This window comes from Bos taurus, chromosome 11, assembly GCF_002263795.3.
Source record: "Bos taurus isolate L1 Dominette 01449 registration number 42190680 breed Hereford chromosome 11, ARS-UCD2.0, whole genome shotgun sequence".
Classification (NCBI taxonomy): Eukaryota; Metazoa; Chordata; class Mammalia; order Artiodactyla; family Bovidae; genus Bos; species Bos taurus.
The window spans coordinates 64,585,386-64,592,117 of record NC_037338.1 but is presented as its reverse complement, the minus strand read 5'-3'; positions in this window follow the sequence as shown (position 1 = coordinate 64,592,117).

Below are 6,732 nucleotides of genomic sequence, written 5' to 3'. Positions count from 1 at the left end.
AGATCAGGTGCTAGCACAGCCTTGCCCTGGTGAGAGCCCTCTTCCAGGCTGTGGACTGCCCCATTCTCATTGGGTCCCCACAGGGCAGAATGAGAGAGAGACGATGCAAGCATTCTCTCCAGTCTTCTTTTAAGGGCACTAATCCCATTCACGAGGGTTCCTTCTCATGACCTTGTTTAATTCTAATCACCTCCCAAAGGCCCCACCTCACATTGCGGGGTGGGGTTTCAACATATGGATTTGTGGAGTGTGCAGGCGTTCAGTCTGTAGCATTCCCCATAGAAAGCACACAGGAACGGGCTCCAGCATCAGGTCAGTGTTTCTAATTTCTACTCTCTTGATACTGCACCTCAAACTATTGAAATCAACATCTCCGTGGGTGAGACTCTGACCAGTCGCCTTGGGATGGCAGGATCCGGCCCCTGTGTGAGGAGTAACCCATCAATGTCACCACAGGTCCCAGGTTCTGCTGTCACCTGGCATCAGGAGCTGTGTCACCTGCCAAACTGGCCTGTTGGTTACATGGTGATCAAAGTCAGGGGATGGACTGACTGATTTCTGATGTCTCTCCCAGCTTTGGTGGCTTAGACAGTAAAGCGTCTGCCCACAATGCGGGAGACCCGGGTTTGATTCCTGGTCAGGAAGATCCCCTGGAGAAGGAAATGGCAACCCACTCCAGCGCTCTTGCCTGGAAAATCCCATAGATGGAGGAGCCTGATAGGCTATGGTCCATGGGGTCGCAAAGAGTCGGACACGACTGAGCGACTTCACTTTACTTCCCAGCTTTAGAACCAGAAAGTCTAAGTAAAAAGAAACAGACATTGTATTAGAATAGCCTTATTTAAGTATCCTTTTCCCTATCTTGTGATCTTTCTTGGCCCTACAGTTCTTACCACAAAGATTCCCATGAGCTCTTCATCTTTCTTGAATGAAAGAGAAACTGCATCAGGTTGCCTTGAAATCTCTGGTGGGGCTCACAGCAGCCTAATGTTTGCGATCTGGTGTTTGCAGTGATGACTGAGACAAAGTCCTGACTCAGGCCATGTGCTCCCTGCCCCTCCACCCTGCACGCTCCCCACAACCTCCCAAGACCTGTTGTGGAAACACCAGCGTCATGCTGATGAAGTCACGCCCCAGGGGTTTTGGTCTTGGAGCAACGTTACGGCTGAAAGAACACAGTCCATGCAATCAGAGGTAATTTCAAAATAAATCTAGTCCTCTACTTGCACTTCTCAGATGCCCTGTGTGGATGGTAAGAGGGCCCCCTGCACTCCTCCCTTCTCTCTTGAACACTGTTCCCTTGCCTCAGGCCTGCTGCTGCCTGCAAGGCTTTCCAGACTCTTCCCCAAGGTCCTCCAGCCTCTGCCTCACCCACTTCTGGGGTCCCTTCCTCCTGCTCCTTTGGAACCCAATCTCTCTCTGGAGAGCTTCCCAGGTGGTGCCCAGTGGTAAAGAACCTGCCTGCCAATGCAGGAGACATAAGAGACATGGGTTTTATCCCTGGGTTGACAGGATCACCTGGAGCTGGGCATGGCTACCCACTCCAGTGTTCTTGCCTTGAGAATCCCATGGACAGAGGAGCCTGGCTGGCTACAATTGACAGGGTTGCAAAGAGTCAGACAAAACTGAAGTGACTTAGCAAGCATGCACTCGCTCTATTTGGAAGCCCAAGAGTGTCCCCCCAGAAGGCAGGAGGCAGAACTGACCCAGAGGCTGAAGGAGGCAGATAGTAAAGCTCAGAATCACCCTGAGCAGCAAAGGGAGGAAAAAGACAGGGAGCTCAGGCGCTGATGCTTGTTATTGGTTGTTCACACAAAAGTAGCGGGCGAGGCTGTTGGAGCTGAAAGTTGCTGGGAGTCGGGGGCGCCTACTACGAGGGGGTTGAAGAGGGAGCCAGGAAGTGCTGGCCTTGGCTGCCTGGAAGCTGAGAGCTGGCTTGGGTGACTTCTTGAGGCTCTTCCCTGCTGGGAACTCTTCATCCTCTGGCTTTTCATGCACGGAAAGGCTATTTGGCAGCAGCTCACCTTGGGCTCTGTAAGTCATGTACTGCTGTCTTCAAACACAGCTGGCTGTAAGAGCCGGGTTTCATTAGGCTCACTGACTATGGGACTTCGTGAAGATTTTAGAAACAGAGGCTGAGTGAATTTGGTTTAGTGTTTCCTTGGAGTTTTCCTGAGCAGAGGGCAGAGGAGGGGGGAAGTGTTATTTATTGCTCACATTTTCTTTTTCTTTTACTGTTGCACTTGGGGTCAAGGCTAAGGGGTTCCAGAGAAAGCTCTATTGACGTGATGCAATTTTATGGGCAGAATGTTTCATTCTTCTCCTCTGTGCATGCAGAGAGTATCTGGTAGCATGAGGCAGGGCCAGAAGATAGCTTGGAGCCCTCTCTGGAGTAACACAGCACAGAGGGAGCTGTGTGGAGAGTCATCAACCACGCTGCATCTAGAGGGAAAGGAACTACCAGACGAGGGGTAGGATAGCACATTCTGATATGAAAAAGGGGGAACTGAGCCACCGCTGCAGATTTCATCCCTCCCATGTGTTTGGAGCACTTTCGCATTGCCCAGGACTTTGCCACCCGCCCTGCCCCACTGATAGCAACCTCAGTGCCAGGGTAGGAATCCCAATGCTTGGAAAGCAAGGGGGCCCAAAGCCAGTGACCACAGGGACGTGGGGGGAGCAGGAAACATTTATCCTACAAAAGCCTGTTCTCTACTTGGCAAGTCTTTCAGTGAAATGGGAGAAAAGATGGGTTGTGGAGCCAGAATTACTAGGGCTTACATGATGCATTAACTTTGTGAGTTCAAGCCTCTTAACTTTTTGCCTCTGTACCAAAAGTATATTAATACTTGTCCCCACTTTATCCAGCCAGTTGAGGATTAAATGAGATAACATTTGTAGCAGACCTGGCACAGTGCCTGGCTTGCAGTAGACGCATAATAAATGCCATTTCTCTCCTTCCTCAGACACACATACGCACACCTGGAATAATACTTCAAGTGAGTTTTTTTTCAAAGGATCAATTACTTTTGTTCTAAAGCACCAGCTCCTAGCAGGCAGGGATAATGAGTGTATTTGAGTTCTTTCCAGAATATGGGTGAACGTGTAAACTCCAAGTCAATGTGTGAACTGGTGCTGGGTGTCTTCGTGGTGGAGAACTAAGGATATGGAAGGCTTGTTCCTGCCCTCCCTGAGTGTACAGTGAAGCTGGGAATATAAGGTACATACACTGTCAACATTTTGAGATAAAGATTAGAAAAAAAAAATGTGCCCTGTTCCTGATGTGTTTGGTTATCCAGGCTCCCAAACACACGATCCGTCACCCCCAGGCATCTAGTTCCCACAGTCCGTTTGTGTGGGGACAAGTTCAGCTTCTTTTTCCCCAGGTGGTTCAGCGGCTACTGGAAACACCACCTCTGTACCCTTCCTCCTAAACTCCCCACACCACCATTGCTGCCGGCTCTGTTCTGGCTCCCCATCTGCTCTCAGATTTGAAGCAGCTGATTCCTGAGGAAGCAGGGGCTGAGGGATCTACTCTGCCTGGGTGCCCGCTCTTCCAATGAGAGCTGCCATTTCTCCTCTGCTCCAAGTGGAAGATTCAACATGAGCGCCCGTTCCACCCACCCTTAGACAACAGTGATTACCGGCTTCCACTTTGAAGTCAGAATGCATGGGTTCAAATTCTACTTCCATCATCTCCTAACTATGGCTTTGTGCAAATTAACAATTAAGCCTCAATTTCCATGTGTGGAAAACTGGGGCTTATAAGTTAGTACTCTTTTCTTTTTGAAGACTAAATGAGATGACTTAAATGTAGCATAGCACATAGCAGGTTATTAGGAAGTGTTTGCTATTATTTATCTAAAGAGGACAGTTTTGGGGTGTGAAATGTGTGCTATATTCATCTTTCTTTGTTATATTTCTCCAAAGCCTGGGCCCATGGTCCTCTCTCACCTGATCTTCCTCCCAGACTCTCTGTGTCCCAGGATGGGACATAAAACCTTCAATTTAGCTCCTCATTTGGGAAAGCTGCTTTCCTCTTTCTGGGATCACTTCCTTTCAAACCAAGGCTTTGCCACATTTTTTAAATCCCTGTGCTAGTATAAGACTGTTAATCTTGGCTTCTAGTAAAATACTCAAAGAACTCAGCATCAGTTCTTCCAAATAGCCTGGGGTCTTTCACACAGCTAGGAAACTAGAAGTCTGCTTGACACCTTTGAAGTCCAAGAAAGGATGTTGAGATCAATCACCATAGAGATGCTTTTAAAAACCAACAACGGAAGCCATTTTCATAAGAACAGTGCAAATAATAAATGTTCTTTTGTGTAGAGAAAGAGCTTTGACTCTGTGTAGGGTGGGTACCAGTGTAACAATCTAGGCTTTGAATTTCATCATCCATGACCTCAGAGGAGTCACGGTTGGTTGGAATTTTCCAACTATAAAGTGGAGATGCCTGGGATGGTCATACTGATTAGTGAAAGAAAAAGTGAAAGTTGCTCAGTCATGTCCGACTCTTTGCGACCCTATGGACTATACAGTCCATGGAATCTCTAGGCCAGAATACTGGAGTGGGTAGCCTATCCCTTCTCCAGTGGATCTTCCCAACTCAGGAATCAAACTCAGGTCTCCTGCATTGCAGGCAGATTCTTTAGCTCGAACGGTAAAGAGTCTGCCTACAATGTGGGAGACCCGGGTTCGATCCCTGGGTCAGGAAGATTCCCTGGAGAAGGAAGTGACAACCCACTCCAGTATTCATGCCTGGAAAATCCCATGGACTGAGGAGCCTGGTGGGCTACAGTCCATGGGGTTGCAAAGAGTCAGACACGACTGAGTGACTTCACTTCTTTATTGACTGAGCTATCAGGCAAGCCTCAGAGGAATCTTCAAACATGAGCTGCCAGGCAGCTTTTAGTACTGAACTCTAGATGAGGAAGAATAGGAGATGGGGGTTGGAAGAGTTTGGTAATTTCATGGGGGCTATAAGTGTCAATTAGAGAAAGGGAAGAGAGCCCTGGAGAAAGAGGACAAAGTGGAGAAGATGAAATGGAAAGCAGAGGAGTAAGAGGACAGAAGGGAGGGGAAAGAAACATAAGAAAATGAAGATGCCTTTTTAAGGTAGTGAAGAAGGGTACACACAGACTGCATAAGAAAGCATGCCCTGGTCTCTGAGATTATGCAACTTCAATCAACAGCAAAGCACAATGAGCATCTTGAAAGCATCTTGTCCCAAATGTTTGATTCTTAGCAGTAGAATTTAAAGCTACACAAGAGCACTAGGTGAGATGTTGTGGGACTTGGAAATGACATCACAGACATCCAATTTAGGCCCATGCTCTCTGGACCCTCAAACTTTAATTTGATGAAAAAGAGTTTCCCTGATACTCCACTATGATCTCATCCTTGACCTACCATGGCACTTTTTGGAATGACTTCCATAGGTTTCTTTCTGCCATATTGTAAGACAAGACTGATTGGCTTAAGGAAAGTGATTTAAAAATATATCATTGATTTAGGAAAATCTTTTAGGGTCTATGACATTTCATGGCTCAGCAAGGTCAATTTTTGCTCCAGTGTCTCCAAAGAAGAACTCCTCTCTCTAAAGGTTTGATTGATTTATTTTAAATAGAAATATCATTCCTTCTTGTACCCTGTAAGCCATCTTGGTTTTAAATTTAGTTCTTGAAGGTCTCCAAACTCACTGGACTCATAAGAAAAACCATCAATCTCTCTTCTATAATTCCCTTTGATTGCCTAAATCTTTCAGGTGCTCCCAAAGTCCTGTTAAGAAGGAGGGTGGCATTGCCCTAAGAAGCAAGTGGGCACTGCTTGGGCCCTTTTGAGCAATCTCTACCTTTTGTACTTTTCCAGGCAAGAGAGAAGATAAGAGGCTACCTTACCTACTATCTGGCCTCTAGGATGATTCTAAACATAATATATAAATACTGAATACAAACAACTGAGACCTTTATTGACCACTCGTTTAAGGGATAGCAGATTAGTAAACCAAGGATGAGGAGGCTAAGTGATGGATTTGATATTCAGAGTTTGATTTCCTTCAAAGGTCCCAGGCCTTTGCCTGTCCAGTCCTCTGTAGTCCCTCTACACTCCCTTATTCTTCTCTGAGATGCCCACAACTAGGGCATCTTGAAAAAGGGAAGTCCTCCCAGACTTTGTACAGCACTGCATGGGAGACCACAGCTTCATCCACTACAGTCATGACCTTCTTGTGAATTCGATTTATGTGACCCATAACCAGAGTTCTTTCTGCCCTGAAGAGGGAAACCAACACTACCTATTTCTCATGTGATTTTGGATGTGTCCTTGAACCCTGGGGACTTAGCGTTTGCTTGTTTCTGAGAGTTGAGGTGATTGACAGGATTTGATGACATCATGTATGATAGGGCTTTAGAAATTGTAAAATGCTAAGGGAAGGCCTGACCCTAAACTGAATGGCCTCTGAGGCAAAAGCACTACTAGAGGCCATATTCTACGTGTCTACATGTTTGAAAGTCATAGAAACTGGTAAGTAAAAAGTTCCATCTTTCTGCTTTCATATAAATTAGAGAAGCATGGTTTACACTGATAATTTTAGGATTCCTTGGACTTCTTTACCCCTTCCCACATTCCCTCCCTCTTTCTTTCCACCCCACTGTTACCCTACAACAAAAGACTTTGTGTCAGCCTCTTAGTTCACCGGTTCAAAGCCCTTAACTTCCCCTCCAAGCAGCTGCT